This window comes from Pan paniscus, chromosome 17 (assembly GCF_029289425.2).
Source record: "Pan paniscus chromosome 17, NHGRI_mPanPan1-v2.0_pri, whole genome shotgun sequence".
NCBI lineage: Eukaryota > Metazoa > Chordata > Mammalia > Primates > Hominidae > Pan > Pan paniscus.
In genome coordinates this window covers 35,194,009-35,215,277 of record NC_073266.2, presented here as the reverse complement: position 1 = coordinate 35,215,277, position 21,269 = coordinate 35,194,009, and the positions used below count along the sequence as shown (strand labels likewise).

Sequence of the window (21,269 nt, the reverse complement as noted above, 5' to 3'; positions counted from 1 at the left end):
AGTGGTTGCCAGGGGCTGGGGAAAGGGGGTAATGAGGAGTATAGCTTAATGGGTAGAGTTTCAACATGGGGTGATTAAAAAGCTCTACAGCAATGTGAGCCGGGCGCGGTGGCTCACACCTGTAATCCCAACACTTTGGGAGACCAAGGTGGGCGAGTCACAAGGTCAGGAGTTTGAGACCAGCCTGGCCAACATGGTGAAACCCTGTTTTTACTAAAAATACAAAACAATTAGCTGGGCATGGTGGCAGGCACCTGTAATCCCAGCTACTTGGGAGGCTGAGGCAGGAGAATCGCTTGAACCCAGCAGGCGGAGGTTGCAGTGAGCCATCGAGCCACTGCACTCTAGGCCAGGGGGCCGTACGAGACTCCATCTCAAAAAAAAATTAATTAATTTTTAAAAAGCTGTAGAGATGTGTAATGGTGATAGTTATACAACAGTGTAAATGTACTTACTGCCACTAAACTGTATCCCTAAAATGGCTAAAATGGTAAATTTAATGTTGTGTATATTTTACCACAATTTTTTAAAAAAAGAACGCAGGAGTCAGAGATTTTACCCTACTTGCAAACTAAAAAGTGAGCCTGCTACAGTTTCATGGGTGTTGACAGAAGACACAAGAAGACAAAAAGCTTTACTCCTGACAGCAAGAGCAGTGGCCGAGTGTCAGCATATTCTTCACTGGTTTGCCAGCCCCCAATCCCCATGTTCCCAAAGGACAACGTGATGAAGACCAGGTGACACCTGCAGTCACAGTGGGCTGCACTACAGAAGAAGAATCTTGACTTTAGAGCACCTGAATATTTCATCATGAGCATTCAGCATACCTGCCCTTTGCTGCAGAGGGAGATATTCTTGTTACACTGGATAGTAAGCGTGTCTGCCTTTTGCTGTGGCTGGAGACACTTACTCTGTCTTCAAAGGCTGTTCACCATATGAACAGTCCTGCAGAAACAGGCTGGAACAACGGACAGCCAGATCTTCACTTGCAACATGTGCCGAAACACAAGAAACCCGCGGAGAATTGTCTCCCGACAATGACTGTGTGTTATTTTTACAAAAATCATATGGTTTTTTTTTTTCCTTTAAAAGTAAGAACCAGAATAAAGATCAGCAGATCTGAGTTTTCAGTTTCAATTCATGTCGAATTTCCTTTTAACAGTTTATAGCAATAAAATTGACACACCATAAATTAATCCATTTTAAGAGTAAAGTTCAGGGAGTTTTAGTCAATTTTTACATTGTGCAACCATCACCAAAATCCAGTTTTAAAACACTTCCATCACCCAGAAAAGTTCCTCAGGCTTGTCTGCAGTTAATCCTGGGTCTCGCGCGTGACCGAGGCCACCACTGACCTCTGTCTCTACAGTTCAGCTTTTTCTAGAAATTTCACACAAATGGAATCCTACCATATGTAGTCTTTTGTGTCTGATTTCTTTCACTTGGCAAGATGTTTTTGAGTTTCATCTGTGGTGTTGTGTGATTCAGCAGCTTGTTTCTTTTTATTGCTAAGAAGTATTTCATTGAAAGATAGACCACATTGTGTTTCTCCATTCATCAACTAATGGACATTTGCATTATGCCTAGTTTGAGGCTATTATGAATAATGCTAACTTAAATCTTAAAACTTAAACTCTATTTTTCCTTATTTAACCAAATGAAACATCAAAGCACTGACCAGGATGGGCATGGTGGTTCATGCCTGTAATCCCAGCACTTTAGGAGGCCAAGGTGGGATAATTGCTTGAGTTCAGGAGTTTAAGACCAGCCTGGGCAACATGGCAAAACCCCATCTCTACAAGAAATACAAAAAATTAGTTGGGTGTGGCTGCATGTGCCTGTAGTCCCAGCTACTTAAGAGGCTGAGGCAAGAGGATTGCTTGAGCCCAGGAGGTTGAGGCTGCAGTGAGCTATGATCATGCCACTGCCCTCCAGCCTGGGTGACAGAGTGAGACCCTGTCTCAAAAAACAAAACAAAACAAAAACTAAGGTATAGAGAAATTCAGTAATTTTCTCTAGAACACACAACTAAGAAGTATTAGAGCTAGGATTCAAATTCAGATCATTCAGATCCAGAGTTAATATGCTTAAACAGTGTGCAATAATTCCTCATAAATAAAAACAAAGCATTCCTGATAAAATTCTACAACTTTTCCGATTTCTAAAATAACGTAGATACCAGTTTTTCATGTGAGACAGGTCTACGTTTCTGAGTGTAAATGTGATTATGTTCTGTTTCCCTCTTTCTCTCATACCCCAAGAGTCCCTTTTCTTCCCTCAGTCTACACTGAAACAGAAATGAAGATGCAAGAACAAAACAAAACCACCCTTCAGACTTTGCAGTCTCAAATGCAAGCTTACAGAGCTAGCGTTTCCTATCCTGCTCATTAGGTAACACTGAGCCTTAAAGAACGAGGAAAAAGGCAGAGTAGCCACTAGAATGGGAAAGCCAGGATCGATAGAAGGGATAGGTGATCCTCAACCTGGAAGGAAAAGGACATTTGGTGGAAAGAACAGGGGAGCAGAGAGAAAGAGGATAATTTAATTTTTAAATGGCCCTTTAAACTTGGAGACATTATGCTAAGTGAAATAAGCCAGACACAAAGAACAGATAGTCGAATTTATAGAGACAGAAAGTGGAGTAATAGCAACCAGGGTCTGAGGTGGCAGGGTGGAAGGAATTAGGAGTTAGTGTTTAATGGGTATGAAGTTTCAGTTGGGGAAGATTAAAAAGTTCTGGAGATGGGTAGTGGTGATGGATGCAAACAATGTGAATGTACTTAATGCCAGAGAAACCGTATACTTAAAAATGGTTAAAGTGGTAAATTTTATGCTATACATATTTCACCACAATTTTTAAAAATGAACTTTTGCTAGTAGTTCATCACTGCTCAGCACAGACAGCCCAGCATTCAGCAGTCCTGGACACTGATAACCTCACCCTCCACAACAGAGATGTTGGAGGAGGAGATAAGGGCACCCACGGGGATTCAACCCTTTCAGCTGGGAACAGTTGCTCTCTCTCTATGAGGGGCAGTAATGGATGCACCAGTATCGCACTTGGTTCTCACCAATGTCCTACCCTGTCCGCAGTTGTCCTTTCAATAACAATGAATGAATGTGTTGTATTGCTCTGCTATAATTTGTTACCTGGTCTCTAAGTGTTGAGCACCTGGAAATTTCCAGTCATTCACCAGGACTAGAAGCTGGAAGCAGGCATTTGGAGCATCTTTAGTTTCAACCCAACTCTTTTATCACCTCTCTGTGACTTCTTTTGAGAGGCCTTTTTTAGCCTCTCGGGCTCTTGTTTATTCATAGTTCCCCCAATAGAGTGGGATTGGAAGAGTGGTTCTCCTTCCTGGCTATACATTAGTATCACCTGAGGAGCTTTGAAACTGTACTCAGGCCTAGGCCATATTCTAGGACAATTAACTCCATATCTCTGGCATGAGACATGAACATCAGTATTTTTTAAAAGCTCCTAAATGATTCTAACATGCAACCCAAGAGAAAAAAAAAAAAAAAAAAAAACCTCTTAGGTCTCTTTCAGTTCGAAAAGGATAAAATCCTGAATTAAAAAGAAAACTATAAATATTTTGCACAAATAGAAGTATTCCTTTTTAACTACCTCCTTGGGAAGTATTTGCCCAGAAGGTACTATGAATTGGAGGGTATGTTTTATGAGATTGCTATTTGGAATAATTAGGCTAATGCATAATGTCATCAACCAAATATGAATGTACTCTTTCCTCATTGCCCCATCAATATTGGAATGGTTAATTTTAATTTATTTTAGCAAGTTTAACAGTAGTGAGATGTGGCCGGGTGCGGTGGCTCACGCCTGTAATCCCAGCACTTTGGGAGGTCAAGGCATGCGGATAACCTGAGGTCGAGAGTTCAAGACCAGCCTGACCAACATGGAGAAAACTTGTCTCTATTAAAAATACAAAATTAGCCAGGCGTGGTGGTGCATGCCTGTAATCCCAGCTACTCAGGAGGCTGAAGCAGGAGAATGGAGAATCAGTTGAACCCAGGAGGCGGAGGTTGCAGTGAGCCAAGATCACGCCATTGCACTCCATCCTAGGCAACAAGAGTGAAACTCCATCTCAAAAAAAAAAGAAGTGAGATATGTCTCATAGCTATCCTCAAATGCGTTTAAAAAATTATTTGTGAGGCTGAGCATGTCCTTAAATGTTATCCCACTATTTGGCTTTCCTCTTCTGTGAGGTATCTTTTTCCTGAGATCATTATTAATCTGTTAATGTGATAATAAAATAGCTACCATTAGTTGAGACCTATTGTGTGCTAGATACTATACCAGTGCTTTACAGATATTATTTTATATATTTGTTACAAAATCTCTTCAAGGCAGTTATTATTCCCAAGCCAAAATGAAAATGAGGCAGGAGAATAGGGTCTGGAGGCAGGGAACCTAAGGCCGAATTCATGCTGACTTCCCAGAACTAAATCGCAAGGAAAACCCCAACTTTCCATGCCCAGGTAACAAAAGGACCAGAGGCTAATACATTTGCAACCTCCCATTTTCTGAGTGGCAGATGAAAAATTGAAAGTGCCTCTGATTTGTCCCCTCTGGGAGACAATCAGGCTGGTTGCCGGCCAAGTTTTCATTTGCATAGTAGTATAACTTTGTAACTTCACTTCAGCCTCTGATTGGTCACTTTCTGCAACCAATCAGACCTTTGCTTAGGGTGTAACTTTGTAACCTTGCTTCAGCCTCTGATTGGCCCCCTCCTGCAATCAATCAGACTGATCTCAGGCCACTACTTCCTTTACCTAGGGTGTACACCAAGTAACCAATGGGGAACCTCTAAGAGGGTATTTAAACCCCAGAAAATTCCGTAACTGGGCTTTTGAGCCACTTACTTGGGCCGCTCCCACCATATGGAGTATACTTTCATTTTCAATAAATCTCTGCTTTTGTTGCTTCATTCTGTCCTTGCTTTGTTTGTGCATTTTGTCCAATTCTTTGTTCATGATGCCAAGAACTTGGACACCTTCCAACAGTAACAAAAAAACCAAGGCTCAGAGAGGTTAGGCAAGTACCCCAAAGTGACACAGCTACTAAATAATAGAGCTGGGATTTGAACCCAGTTCCAGCTGGCTCTCAAGCACCATTATCTTTGCTAGACAGGAAAGCACTCAATGCCTGCACTACTCATACCCCTTCCTGAGGAAAGCTGCCCTGCTGATGTTTAGAACTAGGTGACCTTGCTTTTTGATCCCAGGTGATGGGTCATTTCTGATCTAAAGGTAACAGTGAATGGCCTGGGCCAAAAAGGCGAGCCAAGCCAATCACAATCCTCCTGTGAGAATTTGAATTTGAAAAGACTGAGTGTCAATACACTTAATAGAAGGAATGAAAGTCAAAGAGGCTGAATCAAGGTATGCCACGGTTGTATTTGGAATCAGATGAGCCACAGCATGCTGAAATTATGAGGGACCGCAAACTAAAGTTAGCAGAGAAAGATGGGTGGCAGGGAGCAAACAAAACAGATGGGCTTAAAGAAGCAGAGGTGCAATTGGAGAACAAACATTTGGCCCATGAGACCCTTGAGAGAAAACCTGAAGAGCCAAGCCTTCAAACTACCTCTGTTTTCAGCAGTAATCCGGTCATGTGTATCCCTAAAATATGCATCCTTTTTATTTTAGACAGAATTTCACTCTTGTTGCCCAGGCTGGTGTGCATTGGCGCGATCTTGGCTCGCTGCAACTTTTGCCTCCCGGGTTCAAGCGATTCTCCTGCCTCAGCCTCCCCAGTAGCTGGAACTAACTACAGGTGCGTGCCACCACGCCCAGCTAATTTTTGTATTTTTAGTAGAGACGGGGTTTCACCATGTTGGCCAGGATGGTCTCGATTTCTTGACCTCATGATCTGCCAGCCTCGGCCTCCCAAAGTGCTGGGATTACAGGCATGAGCCACTGAGCCCAGCCGCATCCTTTTTTTTTTTTTTTTTTTTTAGTTAATCGGACTGTCCCTGTTCCTTGCAATCAAAAATCAAACAAGCCAAAATAAAATATTCTTTCTATTAAATGTTTGCTAGTGTGGATATTAAGCTTTTACTTGTCATTTACCACAAAAAGTTTCCATTTCAGTTATTTCCTTGCTTTTTTTCATTATATTTTGACTTTTTAAAAGTAGAACCCAGCCAGGAGCAGCGACTCACACCTGTAATCCCAGCACTTTGGGAGGCTGAGGCTGGAGGATCACCTAAGGTCAGGAGTTCAAGACCAGCCTGGCCAACATGGTAAAACCCCGTCTCAACTAAAAATACAAAAATTAGCGGGGCGTTGTGGCACACTCCTGTAATCCCAGCTACTCGAGAGGCTGAGGCACAAGAATTGCTTGAATCCTGGAGGCGGAGCTTGCAGTGAGCCGAGATGGTGCGTGCCATTGTACTCCAGCCTGGGCAACAGAGTAAGACTCCATCATGGAAAAAAAAAAAAAAAGAAAAAAAAAAAGAGTAGAACGATCCATCATATAATCAATAACCACTTTACCAGTCAAAAACTTAAATTCATGCAAATGATAGTAACAGAAAGCAGATCAGTGGTTGTGTGGGTCTGGGAGAGGGGACAGGTGGGAAGACTTGGGAGCAGTGGGTCACAGTGGAGCCCGAGAGCACTCTGGGGTGATGGGTATGTTACTATCTTGATTGTGATGATGGTTTCACAAGTGTATACATGTATTAAAATTTGTCACTTGGTACAGTTTAAATATGTGTAGTTTATTGTGTTCTAATAATACATTAGTTAAAGCCATTTTAAAAAATGTCTATTCTTCTTCCCAACAAGGATACTTATACAATTCTATTCAACTTATTATGCTTTATGTTCTATGCTTGCCTATAATTCACCTGCAATTGTGATATATGCTATAAGAAATTAATTATATGTTTATATTTTTCAGTTTTAATAATCTATTTTCCAACTGTATTTCACATAAATAATATGTTTCACCATTGGAAAATCATGTGTTGAGCACTGCAGTTTTAAATTTATTTCTATTAATATTTTTCATTCCTTGGCCAATTTTCCTATTTTTAAATGTAGTACAGTCTGATCTGGTTTGAAATTTTGTTCCTTTGTAGTGTTTTAAAGTCATGCTAAGGCATGCACCCTAATGAGCATTTTATAATGGAAAGAGCATATAATAGAAAGAATTACTGTAAGAACTAGTATAGATATATTAAAGATTTTATGCATTGTTCTCCCCTGCCTTGGACAATAGTTTTTATTGTGCCTTTATATGTAAACAAGATCTGTCTATGGCTAATCTGGCCACTTCTACTACCTATGTACCACAAAAATTTATTTTTGGACCTAGTGGACCATACAGAAGTTTGGTAACAACATTCATCTGGTTGAGTTTCAACACAGGATTACTTTCGTCATTTACCCACTTGCTAAAACTCCCTTACTTTTTCTACTACTTTTGTTCCAAAGTTCTTAAAGTTTATAGATTTAACTGAGGTTTTACTAAGCACACATGACATGGCTAGCACTCTGCAAGGTATTGAGAGTACAAACAGAGTAAGTTACTCTTGGGAAGCATGTCCCCTTACCCGCTTACTATCAGGGCTTGCTCTTTTTCCTCAAGCAAATAATGAACTGTGTAGCACATGGCAGGACACTGAATAATAGACCCTGGTAAAGCCCCTCCAAACTTAACCTATGGCTCTCTGGCCCTTCAGGGATTACTGGGTAGCACTGCCAGCCCACAGCTTTAATGCTTTACTGAATCAACACTCTGTGAGGTAATGCAAAAAGAGGTGTTATGTGTTCAATGCTGACAAATCATATGAATGGAAACTGTCCACAGATTCATCTACCATTCCTTCTCCAGAGGAAAGAAGAACTCAGTCAAAGGCCATAATACATCTACAAGTGGCTGGTAAAGTAGAGGCACTGATTTCAGTAGAATTAGGCCTTGCTGGAAATTCTGCAAGAGACCATAGAGACTCTTTTTCCGGGAAGGATAACAACAAAAAAGTCAACATTTCAAGTAAATATTCCCACTCCAAATTATTAACACAGTCATTCTTATCAATAGTTAGTATGTTTCACAGATCAATATAGCACAGAGGCTGAAAGGTCAGGCTTTGAAGTTATACAGACATGCGTCACATTCCTGCCTTTTCCTCTTACCCAGAATATGACAGGTCACTAACCTTGCTAAGCTTCAGCTCACTCATCTGTAAAATGGAGGTGACAGTCATTACCTTGCAGCTAATGTTAATGAGAGATAATGTGAATAAAACACTTTGCAGAGAGCTTGGCTCATAGGACGTGCTCAATAAAGAAGGAGAAGAAGAATATAATGTTTATTATTATTGTTAAAAGTATACGTTGAAAAACTTCTACTTAGCTAATGTAAAAGAAATACATGTTTACAAGCCAGTTTGGGAAGCAAGTCAAACATACAGGAAACAGTAGAGGAAAATCCCAAATTATGTAACATTGTTCACCGTACTAGGATGTTAAGCATGACATTCCCATTATTTTAGAATTGTGGGAGCTGTCCCAAAAGCTGGAAACGTTCATTGTCAAAACATCTATACAGGACATGTTACAAGATTGTGGAATTAATCTTGTGACCCCTAGTTAATTATCCACCTCCGGAATTATAGGAGGTAAGAAGATCAATCTTTAGACCCAAGAGATTCTAGGGACACCAGCATCCAGAGTCATCTGGGGAGAGTTGCCAGCATGCCACACCCAGCCCACACACAGTGAGGAGTGAGCGGCGATTCTCACAGCATTTTGAAGCTATTGCTGTGCCACCTTCAGCTTGCACGGTTGCTACAGGAAAGCAGGCTGCCAGCCTAATTATTGTTCCATTGAAGACACTCCCTTTTTTTCTGGCAGCTTTTACCATTTCCCTTTTACCCTGCATGTTCTGCAGCTTCATTGTGATAGAACTTACTATAGATTTTATATATTTTATTTTTCCTGCTTGATAGTCAGAGTACACTCTCCATTTGAATGAAAAATTTGGTCTCTCTTTCAGTTTCAGAAAACTCTGTCATTATCTCTTTTAATTTTTTTTTTTTTTAGAGATGGGGGTTCACGCTGGATTGCCCAGGCTGGTCTCGAACTCCTGGCCTCAAGCAGTTCTCCCTCCTCAGCCTCCCAAAGTACTGGGATTACAGGTGTAAGCCACTGCGCCTGGCCCGACATACTTTTGATATTGTTTTTTCCATCATTCTCACTTTATCTTGTTCTGGCTTTCCTATACACAAATTTATACCATGTCATCTCAATACATCCTCCATGATTCTTGACAGCACTTCTACATTTTTTCTTTTTGTCTCTTTGTACTGTGTTTGGGTTAAGGCCTCAGTACTTCTAATCCACTACCTCAAAATGTCCCAAATGATAACTGTCATTTCCTACCATTACCACACTCTGCCCTCCAAACTATTTCCTCCTTACTTTAGTGAGTGGCCTTACCATCTGTCAGAAATCCTGAGCTTCTCCCAGACTTACCCTCTGCTAATCCTCCATACTATTACTAGAGTGATTTTTAAATAATACGATTCTGAACATACTAATCCCATACTTAAAATGTATGCATGGCATCCCACTGACCTTTGAAACATGGCTTAGAAGTCACTGGGGACACAGTCCCTGCTTCCCTTGTTGGCCTCATGTTTCTAAATTTTCCCTTTATATTCTGCCTTCTAGCAATTCATTCATTCAAATATGCATCTTTATACATTGAATGCCTATAATGTGCCAACTACTCTTCTGGACCTTGGGATACTTTAGTAAACAAAGCAGCCAAAAGATCCTCTTCATGGAACTTAGTAGCGGAGACAGATGGTAAACAAAATGAGTAAAGTGTCTGGTGTGTTGGAAGTAATAAGTGCAATGGAAAAAATAAACCGAGAGAGGGGAACGCTGTGGGTAGAAGCTGGGTGATGGAGACTTAAAATGGAATGACCAGAGAAGGCTTTACTGAGACGGTAGTATCTTCTTGAAGATGCGAAAGAGTTGAGGGCATGAGTAGTGAAGAATCTGAAGAAAGAGCATTGAAATCAGGAACATCAAATGCAAAGGTCTTGAGGTGGAAAGTTACCTGACTTGTTCAAGAAACATTTAGGGTGTCAATATGACTGAGCAGACTGGGGAGGGCAGGAAGTAGGAGAAGAGGGTGGGGAAGTTCCCAGAACCTGAGTTATTGGGCCTTGCAGGCCATGGTAAAGCACTGGGCTTTTACTCTGAGTGAAGTAGGACACTTCACTCAGCATAGTGACGTAAGTAGAGGTGGTAGGACACTTCACTTCACCATGGAGGGTGTCAGGCAGAACAATGATGTGCTCTAGTTTATAGTTAAAGGATTACTCTGTCTGCTATGTGAAGAACAGACAATGGGAAGAAAAGGAAGAAAACTACTTAGACCTCTTTAGGAGGCTTTAACAAAAATCCAGGCTTGAGATGAAAATGACTTGCACTGGGATAGTGGCAGTAGAAGTGGCGAGACTTAATAAAATTCGGATATATTTTGAAGGACTTTGCTAATAGGCTTGTGCTAATTATGGTTTTAGGCCATGGAGATACATCTATGAACAAAGAAGACAGAAAATCCTACCAGAATTGACTGAAAAGTTGAGTGAGGGGCAGGAAAGAAAAAGAGGTGGCAAAGGTGAGTCAAAGTTTTCGGCCTGAGCAACTTAAAGGATGGAGAAGACAAACAGGATGGGCAGGTTTTGGAGGTAAAATTAGATCATTTGTGGAGTGTGAAGGTTTAGATGCCCAACAGACATCCTCATGGAGCTGTCAAGTGAGAGGTTAGATATGTGAGTCTGGAGTAAAGGTCAGAGGTCTTGGCTAGAGATACACACTTGGTGATCGGTGTATGAGTGGTATTTAAAGCTATGAGAGTGGATGAGGTCAGCTCAAAAGGACGGCTGACAGAAAAGAGAAGAGATCCAAGCACTGAATCCTAGGCTACTCCATGTGATTAGCGAAATTAGGAGGAATTGGCAAAGGAGACTGAAGAGTAACCACAAATGAAGGCAGAAACCAGGACAGTGTGGCATCCTGGAAGCCAGAGAAGAAGGTATTTCAAAGGTGAGGGAGTGAGCACCTTTTCTAATACTATTTGAGAACTGTGAATTGGCTATGAGGATGTAGAGGTCACTGGTGACCTTGATGAGCACACATTTGATGGAGTGGTCAGAAAAAAAAGATTTATTATAGCAGATTCAAGAGATAATTGGTCAGAAAAGGATCACTGAGAAAGAAAAAAAGTAAAAACTAAAATAAAGAGAGAATTGGGTTTGTATACCCATGTTCATAGCAGCACTACTCACAATAGCTAAAATGTAGAAGCAACCCAAGTGTCCATCAACAAATGAACAGATAAGGAAAATGTGGTGTATACATACCATGGAATATCATTCAGCCTTAAAAAGGAAAGACATGGCCGGGTGTGGTGGCTCACGCCTGTAATCCCAGCACGGTGGGAGGCTGAGGCAGGTGGATCACGAGGTCAGGAGATCAAGACCATCCTGGCTAACAAGGTGAAACACAGTCTCTACTAAAAATACAAAAATTAGCCGGGCGTGCTGGCAGGCACCTGGAATCCCAGCTACTTGGGAGGCTGAGGCAGGAGAATGGCGTGAACCTGGGAGGTGGAGCTTGCAGTGAGCCGAGATCACACCACTGCACTCCAGCCTGGGCAACAGTGCGAGACTCCATCTCAAAAAAAAAAAAAAAAAAAAGGGAATACATTCTGACATGTTACAACATCGGTGAACCTCAAGAACATTATGCTAAGTGAAATAAGCCAGTCACAAAAAGACAAATACTCTATGATTCCATAACTTACATGAAATACTTAGAGTGGCCAGAATTCTAGACAGAAAGTAGAATGGTGGTTACTAGGGGGAAGGGAGGAATGGGGAGTTATTGTTTAATGGTCATAGAATTTCAGTTTTACAAGATGCAAAGAGTTATGGAGCTGGATGGTGGTGACGCATAACACTACAAATATATTTAATCCACTAAGCTTTTAGTTCCCAACCTTTTTGGCACCAGGGATCAGTTTCGTGGAAGACGATATTTCCAGGGACTGGGGCAGGGGCGGCGGTCGGGGGGCAATGATTTCAGAATGATTCAACTCATTACATTTATAGTGCATCTTATTTCTATTATTATTACATTGTAATATATAATGAAATACATATACAACTCACCATAATGTAGAATCAGTGGGAGCCCTGGGCTTGTTCTCCTGCAACTAGACGGTCCCATCTTAGGGGTGATGGTAGACAGTGACAGATCATCAGGCATTAGATTCTCAAAAGGAGAACATGACCTAGATCCCTCACAATGCGCAGTTCACAATAGGGCTCAAGCTCCTAAGAGAATCTAAAGCCACTGCTGATCTGACAGTAGGCAGAGCTCACGCAGTAATGTGAGCGATGGGGAGCAGTTGTAAGTAAAGACAAAGCATCACTCCCTCCGACCTGGGGGAGGGGGGAGGCAGGGGGTGTTGGGGACCCCTGCACTGAGCTATACAATAAACATGGTGAAGATGGGAAATTTCATGTTATGTACATTTTACTAAATTGGTGGGGGGGTGGGGGCATTGAGAACCAGTGAGTACAGGTGACTTATTTAAAGGGTTTTCTATAAGGGAGCAAGAAAATAGGACAACAGCTGAAGCGAGTTTTTGTTGTTGTTGTTTGTTTGTGATACGGTAGATTAGTTTTTTATTGCTGCTGTAACAAATTACCACAAATTTAGTGGCTTAAAACAACACAACTTAGTCATCTTACAATCTTGTAGGTTGGAAGTCCAATGTGGATCTCACCAGGCTAAAATTAAGCTGTCAGGGAGACTGTGTTCCTTTCCTGGGGCTCTAGGGGAGAATCAGTTTCCTAGCCTGTTTCAGCTTCTAGAGGCTTCCTGCATTCCCTGGCTCCTGACCCCTTCTTCCATCTTTAAGGCCAGCAACACTGTATCTCTTTGACCCTTCTTCCACAGTCACATCTTTCTCTAACAGTCTTCTTCTGCCTCCCTCTTCTTCCTCCCGCTTCTTTTAAGACCTCTTGTGGCAACGCTGGGTATACCCAGATAATACAGGATAATCTCTGCATTTTAAGATCAGCTCATTAGCAACCTCATTCCATCTTCTCCCTTGATTCTCCTTTGCTGTGTAACCTAACACAATCACAGGTTCTGGGAATTAGGACAGGGGTATCTTTTCGGGGTCCTTAGTCTGCTTATACATATGGGGTACATTACAGCATTCATGTTGATGGGGATACTCCAACAGAGAGAGAGAACTTGATGATGCAGGAGAGGGCAGAATTGCTGGTGTGGCATGAGCAAGAAAACAGAAGAGCTGGCTTTCTGTAGGAGCAAGGAGAGTTCCTCTCTAGTTAGCAGGAGAGGAGGGGGAGGACAATGCATGAAGACAGATGTTGGCTGGTGGGTAAATGTGGTGGGGGCTCGTGAGAGCCATTATCTTCTCAGTGACTTAGCAGCAAGGTTGTCAACTGAGAGTGAGGATAGAATAGAATGTGTTAGAGGTGTGAAGAGACAAAAGTTATAAAACTGACATCAAATAGACAAGAGCATGGGCCGGGGGATGGTGCCTCATGCCTGTAATCTCAACACTTTTGAGGCCAACGCAGGCAGAGAGCTAGAGCTCAGGAGTTCAAGACCAAGCCTGAGCAACGTGGAGAAATCCTGTCTCTACAAATAATACAAAAATTAGCCAGGTGTAGTGGTGTACACCTGTAGTCCCAGCTACTCAGGAAGCTGAGGTGGGAGGACCGATTGACCCTTAGGAGGCCAAGGCTGCAGTGAGCCATGATGGTACCACTGCAGTCTGGCCTGGGTGACACAGCAACACCTTGTCTCAAAAAAAAAAAAAAAGAAAGAAAGAAATTGAGAGAGCGGAGCATGAAAAGACTAGAGAAATGTTGTGGGCATCGAGGGCCCACTTGAAGTCTGTGGTCATTAACTTAAAGTGCAACCACTTAGCTTGTTTCCTACACTCAAGTGGACAAAGAATTCATATATTTATTAGTCAGAGTAGTAAATTTCTCCCTAAGAAATTTACATGGATTATTGTGCTTTATCCTCACAACCGCTGAATAAAGTGGGCACTATTATTATGCCCATTTACAGATGAGGAAACTAAAAGATTGGCTGAAGTAAGCATCGACTATAATTTTTGTTTTAGGTATTAGTTTTATTTCAGGGATTCAAAAATAATATTTGTGTCATAAGATTAATTTAGTAAATGTAATTTAATCACTACGTTTATTCATTAACAAACTATTATAGTATCACTATGTTAGGCTATATACTTCAAAACAGCTTAGATATCAGGAATCTTTGTCTTTTAACAGTTGAAATAGCATTTCTCCAGTTAACTATCAGAGCCAGTGATATGGTTTGGCTGTGTCCCCACCCAAATCTCATCCTGAATTCCCACATGTTGTGGGAGGGATCCGGTGGGAGGTAACTGAATCATGGGGGCAGGTCTTTCCCGTGCTGTTCTCATGATAGTGAATAACTCTGATGAGATCTGATGGTTTTAAAAAGGAGAGTTTCCCTGCACAAGTTTTTCTTCTCTTGTCTGCCACCATGTAGACATGCCTTTCATCTTCTGCCATAATTGTGAGGCCTCCTCAGCCACATGGAAATGTAAGTCCACTAAACCTCATTCTTTTTTAAATTGCCCAGTATCAGGTATGTCTTTATCAGTAGCATAAAAATGGATTAATATAGCAAATTGGTACCAGTAGAGTGGGCGCTGCTGAAAAGATACCCAAAATTGTGGAAGTGACTTTGTAACTAGGTAACACACAGAGGCTGGAACAGTTTGGAGGGCTCAGAAGAAGAGAGGAAAATGTGGAAAAGTTTGGAACTTCCTAGAGACTAGTTGAATGGCTTTGCCCAAAATGCTGATACTGATAGTGACAATGAAATCCAGGTTGAGGTGGTCTCAGATGGAGATGAGGAACTTGTTGGGAACTGGAGTAAAGGTGACTCTTGCTATGCTTTAGCAAAGAGACTGGTGACATTTCGCCCCTGCCACAGAGATTTGTGGAACTCTGAACTTGAGAGAGATGATTTAGGGTATCTGGCAGAAGAAATTTCTAAGCAGCAAAGAATTTAGGAGATGACTTGGTGCTGTTAAAGGCATTCAGTTTTGTAAGGGAAGCAGAGCATGAAAGTCTGGAAAATTTGCAGCCTGAAAATGCAATAGAAAAGAAAATTCCATTTTCTGAGGAGAAATTTAAGCCGGTTGCAGAAATTTGAATAAGTAACGAGGAGGTGAATGTTAATCCCAAGACAATGGGGAAAATGTTTCCAGGGCATCTCAGAGGTCTTCATGGCAGCCCCTCCCATCACAGGACTGGAGGCCAAGGAGGAAAAAGTGATTTCATGGGCCAGGTCCAGGGTCCCTATGCTGCAGGCAGCCTAGGGACTTGGTGCCCTGCATCCCAGCTGCTCCAGCCATGGCTGAAAGGGGCCAAGGTACAGCTCAGGCCGTGGCCTCAAAGGGTGCAAGACCCAAGCCTTGACAGCTTCCACATGGTGTTGGGCCTGCAGTGCACAGAAGTCAAAAATTGGGGGTTGGGAAACTCCACCTAGATTTCAGAGGTTGTATGGAAACACCTGGATGCCCAAGCAGAAGTTTGCTGCAGGGGCAGGGCCCTCATGGAGAACCTCTGCTAGGGCAGTGCAGAAAGGAAATGTGGGGTGGGAGACCCAACACAGACTCCCTACTGGGGCCCCACTCAGTGAAGCTGTGAGAAGAGGACCACTGTCCTCCAGACCCCAGAGTGATGGATACACCGACAACTTGCACTGTGTGCCTGGAAAGCAACAGACACTCAGCATCAGCCTGGGAAAGCAGCCAGGAGGGAGGCTGTACCCTGCAAAGCCACAGGAGCAGAGCTTCCCAAGACCATGGGAACCCACCTCTTACATCAGCGTGACCTGGATGTGAGACATGGAGTCAAAGGAGATCATTTTGGAGCTTTAAGATTTGACTGTCCTGCTGGATTTTGGACTTGCTTGGAGCCTGTAGTCCCTTTGTTTTGGCCAATTTCTCCTATTTGGAATGGCTATATTTACCCAATGCCTGTACCCCCCTTGTATCTAGGAAGTAACTAACTTGCTTTTAATTTTACAGGCTCACAGGTGCAAGGGACTTGCCTTGACTCAGATGAGATTTTGGACGGTGGACTTCTGAGTTAATGCTGAAATAACACTTTGGGGGGCTGCTGGGAAGGCATGATTGGTTTTGAAAAGTGAGGACATGAGATTTAGGAGGGGCCAGGGTGGAATGATACGGCTTGGCTCTGTGTCCCCACCCAAATCTCATCTTAAATTCCCAGGTGTTGTGGCACGGACCCAGTGGGAGGTAATTGAATCATGGGGGCAGTTCTTTCCCGTGCTATTCTCATGATAGTTAATAAGTCTCATGAGATCTGATGGCTTTAAAAAGGAGAGTTTCCCTGCATAAGCTCTTCTCTGCCACCATGTGAGACGTGACTTTCATCTTCCGCAATGATTGTGAAGCCTCCCCAGCCACATGGAACTGTAAGTCCATTAAACCTCTTTCTTTTGTAAATTACCCAGTCTCAGGTATGTCTTTTTTTCTTTTCTGAGATGGAGTCTTGCTCTGTAGCCCAGGCTTGAGGGCAGTGGCATGATCTCGGCTCACTGCAACCTCCGCCTCTCAGGTTCAAGTGATTCTCCAACCTCAGCCTCCTGAGTAGCTGGAATTACAGGCACGCACCACCACGCCCAGTTAATTTTTGTATTTTTAGTAGAGATGGGGTTTCACCATGTTAGCCAGGCTAGTCTCGAACTCCTGACCTCAAGCGATCCAGTCACTTTGGCCTCCCAAAGTGCTGGGATTACAGGCATGAGCCTCTGCGCCTGACCTCGTGTATGTCTTTATCAGCAGAATGAAAACAGACTAATACTGCCAGATAATTTATTATCTATATAATCCTTATTCCTTTTTTGTTTGCTTTATTCATATTCTCTGTTCTTACATCTCATTTAGTATTTTAATTTTTCTAAGCATGTATCTATTTAACTTATTTTTTCAAATTTTCTAGTATGGAAGTAATAAGTATCCCCAAATACCCTTAATTCAATTTCACATAATTTTTTATCTCATTTATCATCCCTGACTTTAATGATAATTCTGACTAAAGTTTTTAAAAAAGCAATTCTTTATATATGTAGAATCTTCTATATCTTTGTAATATATTATTTGTAGTTTTGGTGCTCTAAAATTAATTATTATACAGATTTATGTAAACGCTTATTCATTTAAAAGAAAGGAGCTCCTCCTACTGTTTTCCTGAATTAAAGGATTAATGCTAATTGTTACATCATAAATATTTCATGTATGAAGAATTAGAATTCCATGTATGTAGGCAAAACCAGAATGTAAGCCATGTCTCTTAACATTCAATAGTTTCTTACATGCAATAAAAATTGCAAGTGATCCATATAAAATCATTGACTTAGGTTGTAAATATCAAGGATCCATTCTGCTATGCTTCCTTGCTGTTGTTTGGGTAACGAAATTTTCCTACTTTGGACCAAAGGAGAAAGCACAGTACAGTAAAATAAAATATGGGCTTCGGGCTGGGCCACTTACTAGCTATGTGCACTTGAACGATTGACCAGTTACCATGTATTTACCGGCACCTGTGGATATTAGGCATTGTATTAGGAGTTAGAGATATGTGGATAAATATCCACATATTTACTGTTTTCCTTTCTATTCTACCCCCGGACAATCAGAGACAGGATTTATAACCCAGGTTCTTTCATTACCTTTTGGGAAACCTGTGCAGATCATTCAAGTATTTGAGCTTGTGTCCCAATCAATGAAACGGAGGTAATAATATCTATCTCACAGGGTTGTTGTAAGAATTATATATTAGAAATGTTTATATAGAATACCTAGCACATAATAGGCACAGATAATAATAACTGTTCATTCCATTTTTTTCTCCCTTTAGATCTCACTTGGGGAAAAAAAACACCACCACCTTACTCTGAGGCAGGAGCAATGGATAGTGACCTTGTAGAAATTATAGTACTCCCAAAATAATTGATTACTATAAATATTGAGTTTCCAAATGATTAGTGCTGGGTTTTCTCAACCTAAGCACTACTGACTTTTTGGGCTGAATAACATTCTGTTGTCGAGGGCCGTCCCGTGCATAGTAGGATGTTTAGCAGCATCCCTGGCTTCTCCCCACTAGATGCAGTATCTGTCCCGTTTGTGAAAAGCAAAACTGTCTCTCCAGACATCGCCAAATGTTCCTTCAGGGCAAAACCCAACCACCACTCCTCCACTATTGAGAACCACTGCAAAAGTGGATCATAAGCTCACATTTAGTGGGCCTTGAGAGGTATTCTAGAAATTAAATGACATAGAATTTGCTATGGACTGAATTGTGTGTCCCCTCCCTGCCAAATTCATATGTTGAAGGCCTAACCCCCAGTGTGACTGTATCTGGAGATATAATTAAAATATAATTAAGGTTAAATGAAGTCATAACGGTCGGCCCTAATTCCATTAACACTGAAGGCTCATAAGAAGAGGAAGAGATCCCAGCCATTTGGGAGGCACAGACGGGCAGATCACTTGATGTCAGGAGTTTGAGACCAGCCTGGCCAACATGGTGAAACTCTGTCTCTACTAAAAGTACAAAAAAAGAGGCCAGGTGTGGCGTCTCATGCCTGTAATCCAAGCACTTTGGGAGGCTGAGGCGGGTGGATCACCTGAGGTCAGGAGTTGGCAACCAGCCTGGCCAACATGGTGAAACCCTGTCTCTACTAAAATACAAAAAAAAAAAAAAAAAAAAAAATTAGCCAGGCATGGTGGCACATGCCTGTAATCCCAGCTACTTGGGAGGCTGAGGCACAAGAATCACTTGAACCTAGGAGGCAGAGGTTGCAGTGAGCTGAGATCGTGCCACTGCACTCCAGCCTGGGCGACAGAGTGAGACTCCATCTCAAAAAAATAAGTAAATAAAAGTAAAAAAATAAAAATACAAAAAAAAAGATTTTAAAAAGGAAAAAAAAAAAAAGAGGAAGAGAGTGAGATCTCTCTGCCACATGAGAACACAGGGAGAAGGCGACTGACTATCTGCAAGTCAGGATGAGGGCCTTCAATCGAATTGGCCAGCACTTTGATCTTGGACTTCCCGGCCTCCAGAAGTATAAGAAATAAATTTCTGTTGTTTAAGCCACCCAGTGTGTAGTATTTTGTATGGCAGCTAAAGCAGACTAATAATAGAATTGAAAAGAACAGAATAGAAATCCTTGAAAAACATTATAGGTAGTCAAGTATTTCTTAGTGAAATAAATTTCTTACTATGAGTATTGGTCAAAAGATTGAGGGAGGATGGCTTGAACCTGGGAGATGGAGGCTGCAGTGAGCTGTGATCGAACACAGCACTCCAGCCTGGGCAATAGAGCAAGACCCTGTTTCACTCTATTTGGAGCAGAATTCAAGTCTCCAAACTTTTAGTAAAAACGTGAGAAGGAGATTATCACATGGAGGCAAAGATCTCCCATAGGGTCCAAAGGACAGAAATATCAGAGTCAGAGGCCTTTGATGGTGGGTCCAGTCATGAAAACTGAATATCAAAATACTAGGTGGACATTTGAAGAACATTTTATCGAGATGCTATTTTTCCACATTGGTTGACTAACCGTTTTTAAATCCATAGTTGTGGAATGAATAAATGAATGAATGAACACAGACTACACAATTCCTGTTCATCTTCAATCAGCCAGGCCCTCTGATCACCTCCAGACAATCAGGCATGCTGCTCCCTCTGCCTGGCATCTCCCTCTCCTTTTCTTTCCCCACTGAATTAATTCTAGAATTAGCTCTTTAACATCCCCTGGAGGACACCTTCCACTAGTTCCCAGACAAGTTTACTCTTCGTTTGTGCTCCTTCAATAGGCCCTAACTAACTGTACTGTAATTATTATATCTGTTCCACCCTTGTTCCCTGATACTCCGCTAACTCCGCATTCTTTCTATTCCCCCCGCCCCCATCCCCAAGGTAGCAACAACTATGTTCTGCTCCAGAAAGCATAAGCCACAGCCCCCACCACAGTGCTTGGCAATGCGGTTGCTGTTTAATACCTGCTGACTGAGTGGAAGGAAGACAAGACAATTACCTGACTCAAAGAGAAGCAAAAGAATGCTGCCTTCAAGCTGAGGGGAAGACTGAACTGTCCGTTTCTTTCTGCTCTAAAGTGTCCTCTGGAGAGGACGCTGGCGGAGCTGGTGCTCTCGTGGTGGCAGGCCACCACCCTGTGGAGGTGTCCATGCATTGCAAGTGCTCGCAAGCTCCAGGAACAAACGCATCCGCGCAGCCGTCTGGGGTTTGTCCCGTCGCTGCCAGCCGTCTCGCTGAGTCCCCGCCCTCGCCGATAAGAGCCCACTTAGGACCCCCATTACATGGATGACTTCCCAGGACCTGCCCTTAAAGACTCTGATTTAGTAGGTTGGAAATTACGCAATTATTTTTATTTTTAATTAGTACCCCAAGTCATTCTTTACCATCAAGGAAGTTTGGGAAACAAATCACGTTTGTTTCAATCACCTGTGGAACTGGAGCAGTTATTTTTTTCCCCAGTGACTTTACCACGAAGTTAACTTTGGAATATGTTAGTGGTTAATACACGGAACGTTCCCGAGATCCCTCAAGAAAGAAGCTACGAATACTTAGAAGACACTATTCCGCAGCGTTTACAGTAACACTGTCCGTTCCAGAAGGATTCAAGTGACGGCCTCCTTTGAAGGCGAAGACCACAGGGCAACCCAAACTTCAGAAGGGTTCTGGCCACGGGAGCCACACTGGTCACTGTCCCCTAGTGCTGGGATGACGGCTCGAGTGTTAGAGGATCCCACTCACTCCTCTGGTAGATGAGGTCAGAGAGCTGAGGGGGCCAGAACAAGTCTTCCTTATCGGATTCTGGGCGGAAAAAGATAAAGTCGGGGAGGACTTTCTCTTTTTAATAAGATTCATTGTTACGAATTGTTCTAGGCAAGCAGACCTCAGGAGAAACAGGCCCAAGTTTTGATTCCTGTTTTCACCAAGCCGCAAGTCCTAATCGTAGCAAGAGGTGCGGGGAAGAGTCGCCTTCCTTCCTGCACAGTGGGATCCAAGTCAGGCTGTCCTTGTTAGCCAGGGTCAAAGGGGCTCTGCCAGGGAAAAACG

General features: G+C 42.3%; 1 protein-coding gene across 2 annotated transcripts in view; it reads right to left on the bottom strand.

Annotated features, from left to right (window-relative positions):
• Positions 1-20,286, bottom strand: part of MYOM1 (myomesin 1) — a 184,067-nt gene extending 163,781 nt beyond the window's left edge. For both annotated transcript variants that reach the window (XM_003817889.3, XM_034943650.2), the window contains exon 1: positions 20,224-20,286. The gene's annotated coding sequence lies outside the window, so the exon portion shown is untranslated. The remainder of the gene's footprint in view (positions 1-20,223) is intronic.
• Positions 20,287-21,269: the final 983 nt, after the last annotated feature.